The 22,877-nt window shown below is 38.6% G+C and overlaps 1 non-coding gene across 1 annotated transcript; it reads right to left on the minus strand.

Annotated features, from left to right (window-relative positions):
• Positions 1 to 18,161: 18,161 nt before the first annotated feature.
• On the minus strand, positions 18,162 to 18,272 carry LOC114825692 (small nucleolar RNA R71). Its single transcript, XR_003774523.1, has one exon. It is a non-coding gene; the product is annotated as a small nucleolar RNA R71 (small nucleolar RNA).
• Positions 18,273 to 22,877: the final 4,605 nt, after the last annotated feature.

A 22,877-nucleotide genomic window follows, 5' to 3' on the forward strand; every position in this document is an offset into this window, starting at 1 on the left:
CTACTTACTTCATTACTACAATTGTCACAAATAGGGTTTAATTTGTGTGTCAAGTAAAATTCTCACACCACAAGTCCCCTACATGATTACATAATAGAGATACAAGCAAGAATCATTAAGTTCTATGAAAACCATAAGCATTGACGAAGCACTTGTTACTATGATTGCATGAAACTTATGCCAAGAATTTCCTTAACGCGATTGAGATCAACCTTTACTACTTATGAATATAAGTCCATAACGATTAGGTGAAATTTCCTTATATCCTAGCATCAAATTCATGCTTGCAAATTAAGTGTCGACCCTCAACCAACATACACAAATCAGTTTTAATTCTTGTAGATAAGTAAATTAAATTCACAACTTATGAAACGCAATTAGAAGTAATCAAATCATATAGCAAGCATAAACATGGTTTCGAATCCCCCCTGATGTGAAAATTATGTTGACACACAAATTAAACCCTATTTGTGACAATTGTAGTAATGATGTAAGTAGGGATCGTTCTAACCGGGGATTAACTAGGGGCACTAATCACTTGAAAACTGAATTAGAAACGCAAAAACAAAGTTTAAAACACTAGATTAGACTCAAAGAATGCAAAACTAACGTTTAAAATACTAAAACAAACCAAAAACTCAAAACAGCAACTAAAAGAACTGCCTTAAAAACACTTTCTGGCAGTTTTGAACACAAAGCACCAAATTGGACGAATTTGGGTTTTAACTTGTACCAAAACACTTAAAAACATAAACCAACACACTTTTTAACTAATCTAGGACTTCAAAATAAATGGGGATTTGATTTGGACGAAAATAAACTAAATGGACAGATTGTAAAGAAAACAGATTGTAAGACAAAATTGTGATGAATCAATGGATGATGGAATAGCTAAGGGGTTCTTCTCCACACATGAAATATATGCAACCTAAATCGATTTCCAGTTATCAAATTAATAAGTTATGAATCTCGACACTCCAAGTTAATTAGATCCGCTTAAATTAACCTTCAGATTTCCCTAGAATCATTGAATTGGATGAATATGCATCGCAAACAAATTATTCCTAACAAGTTCTCTATATGAACAGCATGATAAAGATACAATTTAGAATCATTACGTTATTTGGAAATCATAAGCATCGACAAGGCAATTGTAACTATGAAAAGCATGATACTCTTGCCAGGAATCTACTTAACACGATCGTGACTAGCGACCTTCACTACTTGCGAATATAAATTCATAACAATTAGGTGAAACAAACTTATATCCTAGCATCAAATTCAAGCATGCAAATTAAGCGTGCACTCTCAATCAACATACAAGAATAAGTTCTAAATCAAACGGTTAAGCAAATTGTATTCACGACTTATGCAACGATAACTGGAAGTAATCAACTTATTTCACATATATAATCATGGTTTTGAATCCACCCTTAGCCAAAACGAATTTAGCCAATCATACTTAAAGCAAAACAAAGATTACATGAATTAGACATTGAAATATAAGATAGAAAACACCTAAAATCGTTCAACAACTCAGATTGAAAAGCCAAAGAATTGTAGAGAATGATAGGAGCATATTTATGCGCCTCAGTTAGCTAGTTCTTATGCATTTTAGTTATGTTTTCTTAGTTTAAAGTAGTCTTTTAAGTTAGTTTCATGTGTTTTCAGGTTTTAAGAGCATATTACATAAAATGATGCAATTTGGAGCATTTGAGAGCAAAATTGAGCTGGAATGGAGTGTATGCTTATGGAGCACAAGGAATGGACGACTTTGAAGGTCAAAGGAGCTTAAGAAATGAAGAAATAAAAGTGAAGAACAAAGAAGTAGGAATTGGCAACCAAAGTTTCTAAAGTTGGAAGTTTCTTTTCTTAGAGGTTTCCATTTTCGAGAGTTTCTATTCTTGGTTTTGGGCTTTCTAGAAGCCCTATCTACAAACCCTAACCCTAGCCCACTAATCAGCCGCACCTAGCCTTCTAGAACACCTATTTCCTTGCCTTGCAAGGCATTCTAAAAGGCCCATCTCTAACCCTAGCCGCACCTAAACCCTAGCCCATTGTCTAACCTGATTTCTTTAGGGTTTGTGGTGCCTATATATATGTGTTTTAAGCCTAAATTCGTCACCACCCCTTCACACCATTCAAACACACCTTGCCGCAACCCTAAACACCATTCTACATCACAAAACCCCATCCTACATCCATACACATCTCTGCCGCACCTTTTGGAGAAGAAGGAGAGCCTTGTCGTGCATTCCATTGATGAATGAGGGCCTTGTGCGCAAGTCATCTGCATCTAAGGGAGTTTTAAGAGTTTTTTCTTCTCTTGTTTCTGTTTTCATGTTTAATTTAAATTGCTTTTCAATTATGTTAAACATGTGGAACAAATTCCTTTTTAGTTAGAGGCGAATTTGAAGCCATGGACATATGTTTTATATGATTTGATTTCTTCCAATTATGATTTCATAAATCGTGAATGTGGTTTACTTATCTATTTGATTGATAACTTGTTTATGTATGTGGGTTGAGGGTCGACACTTAATTTGCATGCATAAACTCGATGCTAGGATATAAGGGAATTTCACCTAATCGTTATTAACTTATATTCATAAGTAGTGAAAGTCGCTAGTCACGATTGTGTTAAGTAAATCCTAGGCAAGAGTAACATGCGTATCCCATAGTTATGAATGCCTCGTCAATGCTTATGATTTCCATTAAACTTAATGATCTTTGATATGTGTCTCTATCATGCGTATTCCATAGTTAGGGTCATTGATAAGAATAATTTGGTTGTAATGCGTATTCCATTCAATTCAATGAATCTAGGGAAATCTGAGAATTAATTGGTGCAATCTAGTTAATTTGGGGCATTGTCATTCATGGTTTGTTGAAAGAGTAATTGGAAATTGAATCGTATGCATATGTTCATGTGTGGATAAGGAACCCTCTAACTAGTTTCTCACCATTCTATTTCATCACAATCTGTTTTGCTTTAAGTTTGTTTTCAAAGTTTAAGTTTTAAAGTTTCAATTTTCGTCAAAATCATTCCCCCATTGATTTTAAAGTGTTAGATTAGTTAGAAATCAATTTAGTTTGTGTTTTGATAGGAGCATATTTATGCGCCTTAGTTAGCTAGTTATGATGCATCTTTGTTATGTTTTCTTCGTTAAAGTAGTCTTTTAAGCTACTTTCATGTGTTTTCAGGTTTAAAGGACATATTACATGAAATGATGCAATTTGGAGCTTTTGGAGCAAAAAGTGAGCTTGGAATGAAAAGGACATGCTTGGAACACAAGGTTGGGATGAAATTGAAGAGTTCGAGATTTGAGGTTTCCTACTTGAAGTAGGAAAGCTAAGCCTAAAAGTTTCCATTTTGGGTTGATCTTTCCTAAATCGGAATTGGCAACCAAAGTTTCTAAAGTTGGAAGTTTCTATTCTTGGAGGTTTCCATTTTCGTGAGTTTCTATTCTCGGCTTTGGGCTTTTAGATGACTTAAACCCTAATTCCTTGTGAACCCTAAGTCCATGCCGCATCCTAGGGCCTAATCATTCAATTTCTGCCATGTTAAACCCTAATCCATTTCTCCTAAGCCCATGCCGCACCTAATGTTCTAGAAACCCAATTTTCTGGTGGATTTCCAACCCTAGCCGCACCTAACCCTAGCCCATTGTCTAATCTGATTTCTTTAGGGTTTAGGTGCCTATATATATGTGTTTTACATCCTTTGGCCGATCCTCTCCCATTCTACAAATCAGAAATTCATCCAACCTTATTTCCCCACCTTGCCGCAGCCATCATCACCCTTAGAACCCCTAGCCGCCACTCCTCCATTCCAGCCACTTCCCACCTTGCCGCAGCCTTCATCCACCTCTAGCCACCATCCTACACCTCCATCCACCATCCCCACTCCTTGCCGCACCACCATACCATCCTAATTCCCTTCTAAAACCAAAATCACACCCAAAAACACCCTAAACCCTCTCTGCCGCAGCAAGGAGAAGAAGAAAGAGGAGCTTGAAGTCAGAAATTCAAAGTGGAATTCTTGGGCGTTTTAGGTGTAATCTTTCTTATGTCTTCGATGTTTCAATTCAATAAACTTTATGTTGTGAGTATGAGGAACTAAACCCCCATAGTTGGGGGGTAATTCGAAACCATGTACATGCTTGCAATTTGATTCGATTACATTCAGTTGTTATTTCATAAGTTGTGGATTCAATTCGTTCATCTATTTGATTGATAATTTATTTGTGTATGTTGATTGAGAGTGCACGCTTAGTTTTCATGCATGAATATGATGCTAGATTATGAGGGAGTTTCACCTAATAGTTACAATCTTATAATCACAAGTAGTGAAGATCGCTTGAAAACGATCGCGTTGAATGAATTCTTAGCATAAGTTTCATGCAATTCATAGTAACAAATGCTTCATCAATGCTTATGTTTTTCATAGAACGTAATGATTCTTGCTTGTATCTCTATTATGCAATTCATGTAGGGAACTTGTAGGGAATGTTTTTGGGTTGTCGTATGCAATCATCCAACTTAATAACTTGTGGAAAAACTGAGGGTTAATTAGTGCAATTCACGGTTAATCTGGGGCGTTGAGTATTTATAATTTATTGGAAGAACAACTGAAAATCGTTTTGTTTGCAAGTGTGACATGTGTGGAGAAGAACCTCCTAACTAGCCTTTTATCCATCTATTTCACCAAAATCGTTTTTACAATCTGTGCTAGTTAAAGTTTCTGTTTTGTGTTAAATTTTCGTCCAAAACAAATCCCCCTCTCATTTGAAGTCTTAGATTAGTTAGAAAGTATTTTGATTTGTGTTTCTAAGTATTTTGATTCAAGTTTTCATCAAATTTCGTCCAAATTAGTGTAGGTGCTCAAAACTGCCCAGAAAGTGGTTTTTAGGCAGTTTTGAGCCTTCTAGTTGCTGTTTTGACTTTTAGGTTTGTTTAAGCGTTTTAACCTTTAGTTTTGCATTCTTTGAGTCTAGTTTAGTGTTTTAAACTTTGTTTTTGAGTTTTTAAGTCAGTTTCCAAGTGTTTAGCAATCCCTCCTAATCCCCGGTCTAGAACGATCCCTACTTACATCTCTACTACAATAAAACAAAAGAGGGTTTAATTTGTGTGCTTATCTATTTCGCATCAAATTTTTGGCGCCGTTGCCGGGGATTAGCAATTTTGCTAATCCCTTGGATTGTTTTTGTTTCTTTTATTTCACCTTGTTTCTGACTTTGTTTAAGTTTCTGACCTAATTTTGTTTCTTGTTTCTTAGGTACTAATGTATGACTAGAAGCTCTCAACCAATTCGTGCAAACATCTTGGATTTTGACGACGATTTTGAGAGGAAGTTGAGAAGAGTTAGAAACCAGCAAGAACATCATCCACCCAATTCCGAATCTGACCTTGAAGAAAACGTACAAGAAGAGGAGGAAGAAGCCACGGCAGGGATATTTGAAGAAGTCCAAGGCATGGCCATGGACAATCGTACACTCAAGGAGCTTTCCGCCTCAGGTTTGGATAATGCCGCACCCTTGTGCATTCAATACCCCATGGCTGCCCAAGGTAAGACGGACGAGTTTGAATTAAAGTCAAGTTTGCTTCATCATATTCCTAAATACCATGGCTTGTCCATGGAAGATCCTAACAAGCATTTGAAAGAATTTGAAGTAGTTTGCTCTAGTATGACTCCCGTCAATGTTGACGGAAATATCTTGAAGATGAAGGCTTTTCCATTCTCTTTGTTGGATAAAGCCAAGGATTGGTTATACGAGTTAGCTCCCGGCACTGTCACTTCTTGGGAGAGTATGAAGAGAGCGTTCTTGGAGAAGTTCTTTCCAACTTCTCGCATCATCCTCCTACGCAAAAAGATAAGCGGAATTCAGCAAGAAGAAGGTGAGTCTTTTCCTACATATTATGAATGATTTAAATCACTTGTTGCTTCTTGTCCACAGCATCAGATGAAGGAGGAATTGCTCTTGCAATATTTCTACGAGGGCCTCCTACCTCTAGAACGTCAAATGCTTGATGCTTCGGCGGGCGGAGCATTGGTGGATAAAACACCCATGTCTGCCAAGGTCTTGATTGCTAATAGAGCGTTGAACGCTCAACAGTACGAGGGTGTAGGCCAAAGAGGACCCTCACGGCACCAAGTACATGAGGTAAGTGCGACTTCCGATCTTCATTCACAATTGGCTAATCTTACTTCTATTGTTTCACAGATGGCCGAGGGAATGAAGATGCAAGGACCTGTGGTATGTGGTGTATGTTCTATCCAAGGACATGTCTCCGAAAAATGTCCTCAACTCATCGAGAATGGCGGATGGGAGTGTGCGAATGCCATTGGGTTTCAAAGCCAAAATCAGTCAAGACATGATCCATACTCCAACACGTATAATCCGGGGTGGCGAGACCACCCAAATTTCAAGTTGAGGGATCCCCAACAACCTCAAAACCAAGGAGGCTTTAGGTAACAACCCCCGGGGTTCTTTCCCAAACCCTACGGCCCACCCCAAAATCAAGCCCAATCCAGCCCAAGTGCCTCAGGTACGTCTCTTGACAATGATGCACTTCTTAAGATACTAACTAAGTTGTCTAATGGGCAGGAAGATCAAGCTAAGGCTATGCAAAACCAAGATAAAAGGGTGGATCAACTTGAGAAACAAATTGGGCAGATTGCCGAGTTTGTAGGTAAGTTTCGAGATCCCGGACAACTCCCTAGTTCCACTATTCCAAATCCGAAGGGAGGGTTCGAAAGTGCCAAAGCAATCACCCTAAGAAGTGGTATGGAAGTTGGGGCAGGTCCTACATCAAAAACAGGTCATAACGAGGATGAAATTTTGCAAATGGAAGAGGAGGAATCAAGGTTGCCCACGGCAAAGGTGGTTCCACCTTTGCCGCAAGTTCCTAGTATCCCAAATCTGCCCAATTCGTCCCACAAAGGTAAGAATGTGTCCAATTCAGTTCATACTAATGTTTTCCCTTCAAATGTGCCTTTTCCTAGTAGGTTCATGCAAACGAAGAAAGAAGAGGCCGAAAAGGATATCCTTGAAACCTTTAGGAAAGTTCAAGTTAACATACCTTTGTTAGATGCAATCAAGCAAGTTCCAAGGTATGCTAAGTTCTTGAAAGAGTTGTGTACCACTAGGAAGGGGATGTCGACTAAGGAAGTGGTAAAGGTAGGTGAGAATGTGTCCGCCATCTTGCAACGCAAACTACCTCCCAAATGCAAAGATCCAGGTAGCTTTACCATTCCTTGTGTCATTGGGAATACTAGATTTGAATCTGCCATGCTTGATTTAGGTGCTTCTATAAATGTTATGCCATATTCCATTTATGCATCTATGAACTTAGGAGCGTTGAAAAATGATGGGGTAATAATACAATTGGCCGATAGATCTAACGCCTATCCAAAGGGAGTTTTGGAAGATGTTCTTGTGCAGGTTAATCATTTAGTTTTCCCGGCGGATTTCTATGTCCTTGAAATGGATGAATCGGACCATGCTCCTTCGCTGCCCATTCTACTTGGAAGGCCATTCATGAAGACGGCCCGGACAAAGATTGACGTGTATAGTGGAACTTTGTACATGGAATTTGATGGGGAAGTTGTTAATTTTAATCTTTCTGATTCCATTAAATACCCTAGTGAGGACCATTCATGTTTCTCTATTGATATAATTGACTCTTTGGCGCAAGGATATCTCGACGATTTGAATGATGATGCGCTTGAAAAAGTCATTACACGAGGCATGGAAATTAAAACAAAGGGGGCAGATTGCATGCATGCCCATGGCATACATGAGTCATCCCATGCCGTGCCCCCTAGTGAGGAATTACTTGAAGTTGTGGCTGCCCTTGAGTCCTCACCTAAGCTTGATGGTAAGTATACTACCCGTGAGTCCATTCCCATTTCGACTAACAAATTGCTTCCATCCATAATTCAGGCACCTATCCTTGAACTCAAGCCTTTGCCAAGCCATTTGAAGTACATTTTCTTGGGAGAAAATGAAACACTACCTGCTATTATTTCCTCCTCCCTCTCGGCACAAGAGGAGGAGAAATTGCTTCGAGTTTTGAAGGAGTTCAAATCTGCCCTAGGTTGGACATTGGCTGATATTAAAGGTATAAGCCCTACGACTTGTATGCATCACATATTTCTTGAGGAGGGGGCCAAACCAACTAGAGAGGCTCAACGCCGTCTTAACCCTCCGATGATGGAAGTAGTGAAAAAGGAGATCATAAAGCTTCTAGATTGTGGGGTTATCTATCCAATCTCGGATAGTAAGTGGGTTTCGCCCGTTCAATGCGTGCCAAAGAAATCCGGAGTGACGGTGGTAGCTAATGCCGAGAATGAGCTTGTCCCTCAACGTATTCAAACCGGTTGGAGGGTGTGCATTGACTATAGGAAGCTAAACACCACAACGAGGAAGGACCACTTCCCATTGCCGTTCATTGACCAAATGCTTGAGAGGTTAGCGGGGTATGCTTTTTATTGTTTTCTTGATGGTTATTCTGGTTATAATCAAATTGTCATTTCACCCGAGGACCAAGAAAAAACCACTTTTACATGCCCGTTTGGTACCTTTGCATATCGTCGCATGCCTTTTGGTTTATGTAATGCACCTGCTACATTTCAAAGATGCATGATGAGCATATTTTCTGATCACGTAGAAAAGATAATTGAAGTGTTTATGGATGATTTTAGCGTATTTGGTGATTCGTTTGATAGTTGCTTGCATAATCTAAGTTTGATCCTAAAACGTTGTGTTGAAACTAACCTTGTACTTAATTGGGAAAAGTGTCATTTTATGGTTAAACAAGGTATCGTTTTAGGTCATATAATCTCTGACAAGGGTATTGAGGTTGATAAGTCGAAAATAGATCTTGTACGTCACTTACCCTCTCCGACTTCGGTTAGAGAGGTTCGTTCGTTTCTTGGCCATGCAGGATTCTATCGTAGGTTCATCAAAGATTTCTCGAAGATAGCACAACCTCTTTGCCGGCTCCTACAAAAAGAAGTGGCGTTTGAATTCACCAAGGAGTGCACGGCATCATTCAACCAACTCAAGGAGTTGTTGACCACGGCACCCATCATTGTTCCACCGGATTGGAGTTTACCGTTCGAGCTCATGTGTGATGCGTCCGACTATGCTTTAGGAGCTGTTTTAGGACAAAGAAAGGACAAGAGGCCGCATGTCATTTACTACGCCTCACGGACGTTGAACGATGCACAATTGAACTACTCCACTACGGAAAAAGAACTTCTTGCCGTTGTCTTTGCTTTAGATAAATTTCGATCATATCTAATTGGAACTAAAGTAATTGTTTTCACTAATCATGCAGCTCTGAAGTACTTGCTCACCAAAAAGGAGGCCAAGCCACGGCTAATTCGATGGATATTGCTACTTCAAGAGTTCGACATAGAGATTCGGGACAAGAAGGGAAGTGAAAACGTGGTGGCTGACCACCTAAGCCGAATGGTGCATAATGAGGAGTCTTTGCCGATTTTGGAGACATTCCCCGATGAACAATTGCTGTCCATTAAGGTTAGTGCGCCTTGGTATGCCGATATTGTTAATTTTTTAGTGTCAAAACGTATTCCAAGTGAGTTCACTAGGCACCAACGTGATAAACTTAGGCATGATGCACGGTTTTATGTGTGGGATGATCCGTACTTATGGAAATTTTGCCCCGATCAGATTGTACGTCGTTGTGTGCACGATTCTGAATGTCATTCAATTTTGAGTTTTTGTCACACATATGCATGTGGAGGGCACTTTGGCACACAACGCACAGCCCTTAAGGTGTTACAATGTGGATTTTATTGGCCTAGTATTTTCAAAGATGCTAAAACTTTTTGCTTAACATGTGATAAATGCCAACGAATGGGTGGTATTAGTGCTAAGGACCAAATGCCGCAGGTTTCTATCCTAAATGTTGAAATTTTTGATGTTTGGGGTATTGATTTTATGGGTCCTTTTCCTTCTTCGTATGGTTTTACATATATTTTGCTTGCGGTTGATTATGTGTCGAAGTGGGTGGAAGCAAAAGCCACCCGAACTAATGATTCTAAAGTGGTTGCAGATTTTATTAGAACTAACATTTTTGCGAGGTTCGGAATGCCACGAGTGATCATTAGTGACGGAGGGTCACACTTTTGCAATCAGACCATTGAAGCGTTATTGAGGAAATACAGTGTCACCCATAAGGTTTCTACACCTTACCATCCTCAAACGAATGGGCAAGCCGAGGTTTCCAACCGTGAGATCAAGCAAATCTTAGAGAAGACCGTTGGGCCAACGAGGAAGGATTGGAGCTTACGGTTAGATGATGCACTTTGGGCGTATCGTACGGCGTACAAAACACCCATTGGGATGTCCCCCTTCCGACTTGTCTATGGCAAGGCGTGCCATCTTCCTGTTGAATTGGAGCACAAAGCACTTTGGGCCATCAAGAAGTTTAACATGAACCTCGAGGAAGCAGGAAGTCAAAGGAGATTGCAATTGAATGAGCTTGATGAGATACGGCACGAGGCGTACGATAATGCAAGCATTTACAAGCAAAAGACCAAAGCTTTCCATGACAACATGATCCGTGGGAAATCATTCTCAATTGGGCAGAAAGTGCTATTGTTCAATTCCCGTTTACGTTTGTTTCCCGGTAAGTTACGTTCTAAGTGGATTGGACCGTTTGTTATTACTAACATATCTTCTTATGGTGCCATCTAGATTCAAAGTCTCAAAACAGGTCATGAATTCCAAGTGAATGGACACCGTTTGAAGCCATATTATGAGAACTTTGTTGAACAAACCGTGGATGATATCTCTTTGGGTGCCGTGGGCACAAATGGAGAATAAATGGGCTTTTCGTCCGGCTGTACAACGTTAAAGAAAGCGCTACTTGGGAGGCAACCCATGCAATGCAACAAAGGAAGACCACGGAATCACTCCAATTCCAGATTTGCGTTCCTAAACTCTTCCCTTTGTTATTTATTTCGAATCTGCCTATTTAGTTGTTTTAGTTGCTGTTTGTGTGTTTCTTTTTGTTTAGTGTGATTTTATGCTTGAAACATTGAGGACAATGTTTGATTTAAGTGTGGGGGGGTAACTAAGTGTTTTAGATGCAAATTCGTGGGATTTTATCACCCTAAACTTGAAGACTTGTTCCTTGCTGTTTTTAAGTGTTTTTGAGCAGTTTTTATGTGTTTTAGTGTGTTTTGAAGTAAAAATCCGAAAATTACATAAAAACTTGAAAAATTTGTTTGAAAAACCCAAAAAGAGTTGTTTTTGTGTGTTTGTTTGTGTCTTAGGGTACCTTCCAACACAATGATGAGGATTTGGTTTTTAAGTGCATGACTGTTAAAGAAAGTGACTAACATGGATGAAAGTTTGATTTACTCTTTGTTATGCTTAGTTGTGGTTATAACTTATGAATTCACATGCAATCATAGAAGAAAAAATAAGTTTTTGTAACATGCTTGAAGGAAGGAACTCAAACTAACGCTACAACCTTGTGAGACTTGAGCCTAAACGCTTATTTGGAGAGTTAAAATCTGTGCATTCTTTGTTTTCTAAGTCGTTGCATGATCTCATTATTCCTTGCTTGGTTGCTACTTAGAAGGCGTTTCATCATTTAGTTCCAAATGCTAGAACTCATGCCCATTTCATTCAAAGCATGTTATTGATTTGCATAACACATATTCAAGATGAAGTTGTGTAGTGACCACCACCTTAGCCAAAAAGCCATGAATCCCCTATGTCATTATGTTTTGTAGGTTTTAACCCCGTTGAGCCTTGTTTAGCCTATGTTGTTGTTAACCCACATTATCCTCACCTAGCCTAGTTTAGGACCATCCATACCCTTGTTCTTAAAGCATAGTAAAGCATGATTCGAATTGAATTCCTTTTGATCTATGTTGGCAGAAACCAAGTGTGGGGGAAGTATTTTTCATGAGGAATTGTGTGCCATAGGCACGGCAAAGAAAAGAAAAAAATTCGTGGAAAAAGAAAAAAATGAAGAAAAAAGTGTGAAAAGTATGAAAAAAACAGTTTGAAAAAAAAAAAAAAAAAAAGAGTTCCAAAGTATTGTTTGTTGAAGTAAGGGTCCAAAACAATGAATTCGGCCCTAAGGAGTTGTTTAAGTCTTCCCCTTGTGTTTTAAAGTTAATTTCTGCAATCTAAGTGAATTCTAAGTCTCAATTTCATTGCTTTGCTTACTATTGCTTGAAGAATGATGCGTAAAATAACTAAACACACAAATTAAACCCTCTTGTTGACAAATGTAGTATGGATAAGTAGGGATCGTTCTTAAACCGGGGATTAGGAGGGATTGCTAAAACACTCTAAACTGACTCAAATCTGTAAAACAAAGTTTAAAATACTAAACTAGACTCAAAGAATGCAAAACTAAAACAAACCAAAAGACTCAAAACAGCAAACAAACACTCAAAATTGCCTAAAAACCACTTTCTGGGCAGTTTTGGGACTCTAACACAACTTGGACGAATTTTGGTTTCCTAATGACCTAAAACACCTAAAAACATATTCTAAGACAAGTTCTAAGTAATATGACTTAAAGGAATAAGGTGGGATTGATTTTGGACGAAAATAATTAAATGGGCAAATTGAAAAAGAAAACAGATTGTAAGACAAAATTGTGATGAATCAATGGATGATGGAATGGCTAAGGGGTTCTTCTCCACACATGAAATATATGCAATGTAAATCAATTTCCAGTTATCAATTTAATAAGTTGTGAACCTCGACACTCCAAGTTAATTAGGTCCGCTTAAATTAACCTTCAGATTTCCCTAGAATCATTGAATTGGATGAATATGCATCGCAAACAAATTATTCCTAACAAGTTCTCTATATGAACAGCATGATAAAGATACAAGTTAGAATCATTACGTTCTTTGGAAATCATAAGCATCGACAAGGCATTTGTAACTATGAAAAGCATGATACTCTTGCCAGGAATCTACTTAACACGATCGTGACTAGCGACCTTCACTACTTGCGAATATAAATTCATAACGATTAGGTGAAACAAACTTATATCCTAGCATCAAATTCAAGCATGCAAATTAAGCGTGCACTCTCAATCAACATACAAGAATAAGTTCTAAATCAAACGGTTAAGCAAATTGTATTCACGACTTATGCAACGATAACTGAAAGTAATCAACTTATTTCACATATCTAATCATGGTTTTGAATCCACCCTTAGCCAACACGAATTTAGCCAATCATACTCAATGCAAAACAAAGATTACATGAATTAGACATTGAAATATAAGATAGAATACACCTAAAATTGTTCAACAACTCAGAATGAAGAGCCAAACAATTGAGTGAATCTGTCCCCTTTCCTTGCTTGCGGCAGATTGGATGTTGGTGGTTCCTGGGCTGTTTTGATGATGTAGAATGGATGGAGGACGTATGGAAGTGTTTAGGGTTGATGGGTGGTGCGGCTATGGTGGTTTTGTGGCAGAAATTTGGGTGAATGGTGGTAGAATGGGGCTGTTGAAGATGGAGTTCAGTTTCTGGCGTGAATGGTGAGTTTCTGGATGAATGGCGAGTTTCTGGATGAATGGGGATGTTTGTGGCTGCACAAACATGTTTATTTAAAGGGATTAGGAAATTAAAAACCCTAGGCTAATTAGGAAATCAGAAATTAAGTCTAAGGATTCTAGAATTAGGAAATAAATCAGAAAATTAAAGGAAAGGGCAAGGGAAATTCGGCTAGGGTTTAAAACACAAAAGGAAGGTGTTTTAAAGCATAAAAACAGGAAATAAGGAAGAGGAAATGCAAAGGGGGGTGCGGCAAGGGTTCAAAAGGGTTCTAGGCTTTTGTTTTGTGTCCTAGAATGCTTAGAAAGTCTTCATAATTGCTGGAACTTTTAGGGACAATTAGGAAAAATCAAACCAAAGTAGGAAACCTTGGCTTAACTTTCCTACTTCAAGTAGGAATCCTTGTTGGAGGAGGAATCCTTGTTCTTCTAGGAGTCCTCATGTGATTAGGAATCCATCTTCAATTAGGAATCCTTCGTCGATTAGGAATCCTCCTTCATGTAAGCACTTTCCTACTTCAACTAGGAAACCTTGTTCAAGTAGGAATCATCATCTTCAAGTCTTCAAATTCGTCCAAACCTTGGCTCCAATTATGTGATAATCATTCCAAGCCCAATTTTGCTCCAAAAAGCTCCAAAATGCATCTTCATGCATCCTTTGGCCTTAAAACCTGAAAACACATAAAACTAGCTTAAAAGACTACTTTAACTAAGAAAACACCATGGAAATGCATAAGAACTAGCTAACTAAGGCGCATAAATATGCTCCTATCAAATTCCCCCACACTTAGCTTTTGCTAGTCCTCGAGCAAAACAAACAAAAGAAAGGAAACAAAACGAAACAAACTAACCAAAACAAAACCTAAACCTTCCAACGTTTGCCTAAGGGATTTCCAATGCACATGACATGTTAAAGATTGTTATCCCCACAGATTTGAGTCATCTTTACACAAGCACATACTTAATTAAAGCCACCACTTACTAGTTCACAAGTAATCAATTAAAACAATGCTTTGAATGTAGTAACATGCCTTAGAGAATTCCCTCAATTCCTTACAAGATATACACTCTATTTTCACTCAGATTTTCTAACTCCACACCCTACACTAGTCATATGTGAGAAGATTGATGTAGATATGAAAACGAATGCTCACATATATGTTTCACAAAGAACGCAATTTCTAGAGTTAAGATGCATGTTTAGATATGATCTCATGAATGGAATGCTACTACTTAGATGCGAGAACCAATGACACCATATGCTCATACCAAATTCAAACTCCACAAATTGAAACACATAACACTCAAGATAGAAGTTAAGGGTTGTAATGGGGCTTGGGGTGTTGGTTAACAAGGAAAGGATAGGGAAAACAAACGTTCTTCAAGCAATAGTAAGCAAAGCAATGAAATTGAGACTTAGAATTCACTTAGATTGCAGAAATTAATTTTAAACACGAAGGGAAGATTCAAGCAAAATTTAGGGCCGAATTCAAAGTTTTGGACCCTTTCTTCAACAAACACTACTTTGGGACTCTTTTTCACATCTTTTAAACTCCTTTTCATTCATTTCACACACTTTTTCTTTTTCTTTTTCTTTTTCTACGAATTTCATTTTTTTTTCTTTTTTTTTTTCTTGCCGTGTTCTATGGCACCCAAAATACCGAAATTGAAACCTTTCCCCCACACTTGTTTTCTACCAATATAAATCAAAAGGAATTCAATTTGAATTATGCTTTACTATGCTTCAAGAACAAGGGTAAGGATGGTCCTAATCTAGGCTAGGTGAGGATAACGTGGGTTAACAAAGAATGAAGGCTAACAAGGCTCGACGGGGTTAAACTTAAAAATAAAATGATATGGGATACACGGCAATTTGGCTTTGGTGGTGGTAACTACACAACTTCATCTTGAATATGTGTTATGCAAATCAATAACATGCTTTGAATGAAATGGGCATGAGTTCTAGCATTTGGAACTAAATGATGAAACGCCTTCTAAGTAGTAACCAAGCAAGGAATAATGAGATCATGCAACGACTTGGAAAGTTTAGGTTTTGTTTTAAGCATTGTTTTAATTGATTACTTGTGAACTAGTAAGTGGTGTGATGTATACATTTTATGTACATTTATATCATCCTTATTTGGTAGTTTTGTGATGTTTTGGATCAAACTAGTTGTGTTTTTACATTATTTGGTGTTAGTGTGCAGCCAAGTGTGTTTTAGGATCAATTGGACTGCAAATGAAGTAAAATCAACCCTTTTGGTAGCTGATCATCATCCCTAGCGTGAAGAAGGTTTTTGAGGAGTAATTTGAAGTCACAAATGAAGAATATAGAGCTACTTTGGCTGCTGGAATTTCAGGAACACATGTGGAAATGTAAGGTGGTGCATTCGGTTTCAAACATAGCAAGAGCATTGGAATTAAATTAGGGGTTACACACACCATGTGCCGTGCATTCCCTTGCAATTCCAGCTCCTTTTGGCAGCAAGAACATGCACTTCCATTACTTAATTCACATTATGCCACATCCACATCTCCAAAACATGCAGCCACATGCATGTTCACAGCCATGCCGTGCATCTCTTTGCATTTCCAGCCCTCTTTTGCAGCAACACATGTGTTTCTATTAATCTAATCCATTCAGCCACTTGTACACCTCAAAGCAAAGCCATGCCGTGCACATTCATTCCCTTTTCCAGCATGTAGGAACAATTCCAGCTTGTCCACTGCAACCTTGCAGCCATTGCACATGCATCTTCAAATTAAATAAGCACAAGCATGCTTGGGTTCCCTTGTGCCGTGCCTTGCTAGTCCAGAAATCACCTCATTCCATCATCATTTCTGATTGGCAGCTCCATTATTCTACTATCATCCGCATGTTCTCCCAAGAGACTTCATTTTAAAAAGTCCATGCAATCTCACTTCTTGGGGAGCTCTCTCGGTCACACCATTCACACACTTAGCAATTCCACTTTCTGTCCATCTTCTCTCCCATTCGCACAAACCACCCATCCACAAACTGCTCATCTTTCATGTTACATCACAATTGGAGAATCAAGACCGAAGGCCATTCTTGAAGGATTTCAACATCAGTTTTGCTTCAAGGGTTTCTTCTTCTCAATTCCATGTTTATTCATGTTATGTATTTCTATGTTAAAACGTTTGTAAACATGAAATGTAACTAATCTCTTCTTAGGGATTCGATGTAGCCTAGCAAGAAACCCATGTAGTTAATTCATAATGCTCATTTGATCCTTCTATTTCTTGTTTCATTCTCTGATTTTATTGTGACTTTGTGTGTTGATTTTAATGCTTGATCACCACTTGAATTAACCACAGGTTGTGTAGCCAAAATTAGAAGCACACATCATGCATAATTTTGGCAGATTTGGGAGTGATTGAAGGAGATGTTTGGCAAACATCCTGCCGTGTGTCCCCTTTGGTTTTGTGAAAGTTTCTTATGTATAAAACATCCTTGGTTGAGAACCAAAGTTGCACATCACAATTTGGTTCTTGACTAGGATGATTTGATCAAATCCACACATCATATGGTTGATCATATCTAAGTGAAACAAACTCAAGAAATAGGTAAATGAATGAGCATAAACTGATTTAACAAACATGGGATTGATTTAGCTATGGTGAAACCGAATCCCTAATTCCATCTCCATCGGTATTATTCCATTTTATTACTTGTTGATTCATTTATTTGTGTTGTCATCATTCTTGTGAGTTTTTAAGTTACAACAACAAATCTGTCTAAGTTGCTTAGTTTAGTCATTTAATCTGGTTCTTGCAAAACAAGTGATTGTATAGGTCCAATTAGTCCCTGTGGATTCGACACCCTTACTTGTGCTATTATACTCAATATGTTTTAGCATTGGGAAGGATTAAAACATATCATCAACAAAAATGGCGCCGTTGCCGGGGACTGATTTCAGTCCCTTGTAATTGCTTGTTTAGTTATGAACCCTTGTTATTTTCATTTTAAGAAGAGTACTAATTTATATTCAAACTTGTTTTATTTTGTTTTCAGGTAGTTTATGTCAAATAGACTTGTTGAGTTAGGCCAAAGAATTGAACGGTTAAAGACCAACACTTTTGACAACTTTGTGCCAACAAGTTCATCCAATTTCCGTGAAGAAGAGGAAGGGAACTCATCTAGTTCAACAAGTTTAGGATCTGAGCACATTAATTGGGAAAGAGAAGAAGAGATGGCGGACAACCAAGATGAGCTTCGAGCTTTGGAAGACTTTGCTCAACCAATCATACCAAATTCTCCTTCATGCATCTTGCTGCCCACCGAAGCTAGAAACTATGATCTTAAATCTTCACATTTCCATATGCTTCCCTCTTTTTATGGCTTACCTAATGAAGATCCTTTAGCTCATGTTAAGGAATTTTATAACGTTGTAAGTGGTTTACCTTTGCAGGGAGTAAGTGAAGCAAATTTGAGGATGAGAGTGTTTCCTTACACATTGAAAGATAGGGCCAAGAGTTGGTTGATGACTCTAGCACCGGGTTCCCTCATCACTTGGGATGCCGTGGCTAAGAAGTTCTTGGAGAAGTTCTTTTCCACCCAAAAGACAGCCACATTAAGGGGACAAATCTTCAACTTCAAACAAGATGATGGAGAACCTTTCAATGAGTGTTGGGAGCGTTTTAAAGGCCTCTTGTTGCAATGTCCACACCATGGGTTACCTCTTCACTTACAAATGCAAATTTTTTATGATGGACTAACCCAAACTTGTCAATCAACTGTGGATAATGCAGCAGGTGGAGCTTTGAAGAAAAAGAATGCTCAAGAGTCATACAACATTTATGAGATGTTGGGATCTAGTGCTCAACACAAAGATTTAAGGGGTAAGAAAGTTGGAATATATGAAACAAGCTCTAATCATGAACTTTCATTGCAGGTAGCTAACCTAGAAAAGAAGCTTGAAGCCGTGCTCAACATGGTACCAAAAGCAAATGAGGTGTGTGCCATTTGCAACATACCAAACCACCTTACTCATCAATGTCCATCTAGGGAAGCCTACCCCGAATTTGTCCAAGAGCAAGTGAACCTCATGAATTCTTACAATCAAAGGCCAAGGAATGATGTGTATTCAAACACGTATAACCCAGGGTGGAGAGATCATCCCAACCTTTCATGGAAGAACAACAATTTCCAAAACTTCCAACCAAAACCTGCCCCTACACTTGAGGATACGGTTAAGTTGTTAGCTCAAAACACCTTGCAATTCCAACAAGCCACAAATAGCACTTTCCAACAACATTCGGCGACTTTAAACAAAATGGAGACACAATTGGGACAGATTGCTGATGCCTTGAACCAAAGAGAGGTTGGAAAGTTTCCAAGCCAACCCGTGATACTCCAAAGGAACCAAGAGCAAGCCAAAGCAATCACTACACTTAGAAATGGTAAGGTTATCAATAATAGAGTTGGCAATGAAGTTACTAATGAATTTGATCATGTGAATGCAGGGGTTACTCAAGGAGAAAATGAGAAACCAAATGAGGAACCAAGCCATGCCAATTCCTCATTTGAAGCACCAAATCTTCACAAGGCCGAGAAGCCTTACACTCCACCAATACCATTCCCTGGAAGACTTGCCAAGAGCAAGCAGGATAAGTCATTTAAAGACATTTTTGATATTCTAAGTAAAGTGAATGTTAACTTACCTTTGCTTGATGTCATTAGGAACATGCCAGCTTATGGGAAATTCTTCAAAGAGTTAAACAACTACAAAAGGAAGTATGGACCACATGAGAAGGTAGTGGTGTCTGAGAATGTAAGTGCAGTGTTGCAAAGAAAACTCCCACCAAAGCTCAAGGATCCAGGAAGTTTCTCTATCAACATTACCATAGGAGAAAATAAAGTTGAAAAGGCAATGCTTGATTTGGGTGCTAGCATCAACTTAATGCCTTATTCTGTGTATCTTCAACTAGGTTTGGGGGAATTGAAAGCCACCACCATTTCATTACAACTTGCGGACAGATCCGTGAAGTATCCAAGAGGTATAGTAGAGGATATTCTAGTTCAAATTGATAAACTAATCTTGCCTGCGGATTTTGTAGTGTTGGACATGGAAGAAGCGCCTATACATGACCGAGAGTTGCCTATTTTGCTTGGAAGACCATTCATGGCCACGGCCAAGACCATCATTGATGTGCAAAATGGACTCCTCACTATGACAGTGCTAGGAGAGACCGTGCAATTTAAAGTGTTTGAGTCTCTTTCTCATCCTTCTTCATCTCTTGAGTGCTATGCCATTGATGTGCTTGATTCAATTGTTTTCTCTAAGTTCTTGCAGGCACAATCTAATGAACCATTACAAACTGTTTTGACTCAATCTCAAGATGAGTTTGATGTAGAAGATGCACTCATGGAAGTGGTAGCTACCTTGGAAGCATTGGCACCGTATCCTTTAAATGTTTCACCTCTTGTTGAGCATTTAGAATCATCTAGGTCACATTTAATACCTTCCATTGTTAAGGCACCAAAACTTGAACTTAAACCACTTCCACCACATCTTAAATATGCATATCTAGCTGAATTTGAAACTCTTCCTGTTATCATAGCTTCTGACCTGAATCCAAATGAAGAAGATAAACTAATGAGGGTGTTAAAAGAGTCCAAATCAGCTATTGGGTGGTCTATTGCAGATATCAAGGGAATAAGCCCTACCATGTGCATGCATAGGATTCTTTTGGAGGATGGATCAAAGACAACCCGTGAACCACAAAGAAGACTCAATCCACACATGAAGGAAGTTGTGAGGAATGAAGTGTTGAAGTTGTTAGATGTGGGAATCATATATCCCATTTCTGATAGCAAATGGGTGAGTGCTATTCAGGTGGTACCCAAGAAGGTGGGAATCACAGTGATGAAGAATGAAAACAAAGAACTTGTGCCCACAAAGCCCACGGCTAGTTGGCGTGTTTGCACCGACTACAGGAAGTTGAATTCTAGCACTAGAAAAGATTACTTTCCTATGCCTTTTATAGATCAAATGCTTGAGAGATTGGCAGGTTACTCACACTATTGTTTTCTGGATGGTTACTCAGGTTACAATCAAATTGCAATTGCTCCAGAGGATCAAGAGAAAACTACATTTACTTGCCCCTTTGGCACATTTGCTTGGAACGCAAGGTTGGGATGGAATTGAAGAGTTGATGATTTGAGGTTTCCTACTTGAAGTAGGAAAGCTAAGCCTAAAAGTTTCCATTTTGGGTCGATCTTTCCTAAATCGGAATTGGCAACCAAAGTTTCTAAAAGTTGGAAGTTTCTATTCTTGGAGGTTTCCATTTTCGAGAGTTTCTATTCTTGGCGTTGGGCTTTTAGATGACCTAAACCCAAATTTCCTTGTGGACCTTCAACCCATGCCAAACCCTAGGGCCTAATCATCTAAAATCTGCCATGTTAAACCCTAGTCCATTTCTCCTAAACCCAAGCCGCACCTAACCCTAGCCCATTGTTAAAAATCTGATTTCATTAGGGTTTCTAAGTGCCTATATATACCACCCTTACACCCTAGCCGCATACATCTTCCCCTCTCCACAAAATCAGAAAATCATCTCTCCTTCTCCCCACCTTTTGCCGCAGCCACCATCACCCAAAATCCATCTATTCCAGCCGCCACTCATCCATTCCAGCAACCTACCCCACTTTGCCGCACCACCATACACCTCCCTTACCCTTTTCCGAACCACCATATCATCCCAAATCCATCCCTAAACCGAAATCACATCCAAACAGCCCCTAAACCCTCACTGCCGCAGCAAGGAGAAGAAGAAAGAGGAGCTTTCTGTGCAGATTTCAAAGTGGACTTCTTTGGCATTTTAGGTGTAATCTTTCTTATGTCTTCGATGTTTCAATTCAATAAACTTTGTGTTGTGAGTATGAGGAACTAAACCCCCTTAGTTGGGGGGTGATTCGAAACCATGTACATGCTTGCAATTTGATTCGATTACATTCAGTTGTTATTTCATGAGTTATGGATTCAATTCGTTCATCTATTTGATTGATAACTTATTTGTGTATGTTGATTGAGAGTGCACGCTTAGTTTTCATTGATATGATATTAACTAGCACTCAAATTAACCCTCTTTTTATCAATTGTAGTAAGTATGTAAGTAGGGATCGTTCTAGGCCGGGGATTAGGAGGGATTGCTAAATCACTTGAAGACTGACTCAAAAACGTAAAAACAAAGTTTAAAACACTAAACTAGACTCAAAGAATGTAAAACTATAACTTAAAACACCAAAACAAACCAAAAGACTCAAAATAACACAAAAACACTCAAAACTGCCTTAAAACCACTTTCTGGGCAGTTTTGAACTCTAAACAAGATTTTGACGAAAATAGGTTTTAACTTGACTCAAAACACTTAAAAACACAAACTAACACACTCTCTAACTAATTTGACACTTGAAAACAAAGGGGGATTTGGTTTTTACGAAATTGAAAACAAAACATAAACTTGTAAATCAAAACAGATTTTAAAACGAATTTGATTGAATTGAATGGATAGAAAGCTAGCTAAGGGGTTCATCTCCACACATGTTAGACTTGTATTCAAAACGATTTCCAATTGCTTTTCAATAACCCATGAATTCTCAATGCCCCAAGTTAATTAGGTCCGCTTAAATTAACCTTCAGATTTTTCCTAACGTTATTGAATTGGATGATTGCATACGACAACCCAAAGCATTCCCCACAAGTCCCCTACATGATTGCATAATAGAGATACAAGCAAGAATCATTAAGTTCTATGAAAACCATAAGCATTGACGAAGCACTTGTTACTATGATTGCATGAAACTTATGCCAAGAATTTACTTAACGCGATTGAGATCATCAACCTTTACTACTTATGAATATAAGTCCATAACGATTAGGTGAAATTTCCTTATATCCTAGCATCAAATTCATGCATGCAAATTAAGTGTCGACCCTCAACCAACATACACAAATCAGTTTTAATTCTTGTAGATAAGTAAATTGAATTCCCAACTTATGAAACGCAATTAGAAGTAATCAAATCATATAGCAAGCATAAACATGGTTTCGAATCCCTCCCTAGCTAAGGGGGGGTTTAGTTCCTCATACTCGCAAAGCCAAGATACATAAATTTAGAAATTAAAATCCAAAGAAAGAAAACACCTAGAACGCTCCAACTTGGCAGCAAGCGCATCCAACGAATTCTCCTTCCTCCTTGCTGCGGCAGAGACTTTAGAACAGGTTTTTGGGGTTATTTGTGGTGTAGAATGGATGGGGAATGGTATGGAGAGGTTTAG

Source organism: Malus domestica, chromosome 12 (assembly GCF_042453785.1).
Source record: "Malus domestica chromosome 12, GDT2T_hap1".
NCBI classification, from domain to species: Eukaryota; Viridiplantae; Streptophyta; class Magnoliopsida; order Rosales; family Rosaceae; genus Malus; species Malus domestica.